We start from the raw sequence: 675 nt of genomic DNA, 5'->3' as shown, positions 1-675 counted from the left end.
TATATATATATATATATATATATGTATATTCGTTGGAACCGCAGGAACAAAGGCATTATATTTCCATTGATTATCGTGGAACCAACGAACCGTGATAGAGCGCACGCTACTAAATAGAGCAATGTGCACAAATGCATGTAGGTGCATGTGTGGTACTGCAAGCGCCAATAGATGTGTGCATAGTGTGCAATGTATGCACATTTGAATTAGTTAATATATCTCTTTATTAACGCATGTGCCAGCGTGATTTTATATTTTATAAAAAAAAATTATACATTTTACATTTGTGCATGCCTCTGTGTGCGCGTGTATGTGTGTGTGTGTACGTGCGCGTGTGTGAGTATACATGTGTGTGAGAGTGCACGTGGCGTGTGTGTGTATATGTGATGTGTCCCTTACTCCAGTTGAAATGAAAGCGTTTCTTCACGAGAGTTTAATGCAGTTTGATGATGATATCTATGTATACACACGTGCACATGCAGACACACAAACACGCAAGAGTGTGCGCCTGTATTCATGGATACATACACATCTATGTGGGGATATATATATGTAAATATACGCATGTGTGTACCTGTGTATGAGTCCATATCTGTACCCATTTCTATGTATATGTGTGTGTATGTGTACACATATGTATATGTATATTTACATATGTAGATATATATATATATA

This window comes from Octopus bimaculoides, chromosome 11 (assembly GCF_001194135.2).
Source record: "Octopus bimaculoides isolate UCB-OBI-ISO-001 chromosome 11, ASM119413v2, whole genome shotgun sequence".
Classification (NCBI taxonomy): domain Eukaryota; kingdom Metazoa; phylum Mollusca; class Cephalopoda; order Octopoda; family Octopodidae; genus Octopus; species Octopus bimaculoides.
The sequence above is the reverse complement of the archived record's forward strand: the minus strand, read 5'-3'. Positions refer to the sequence as shown.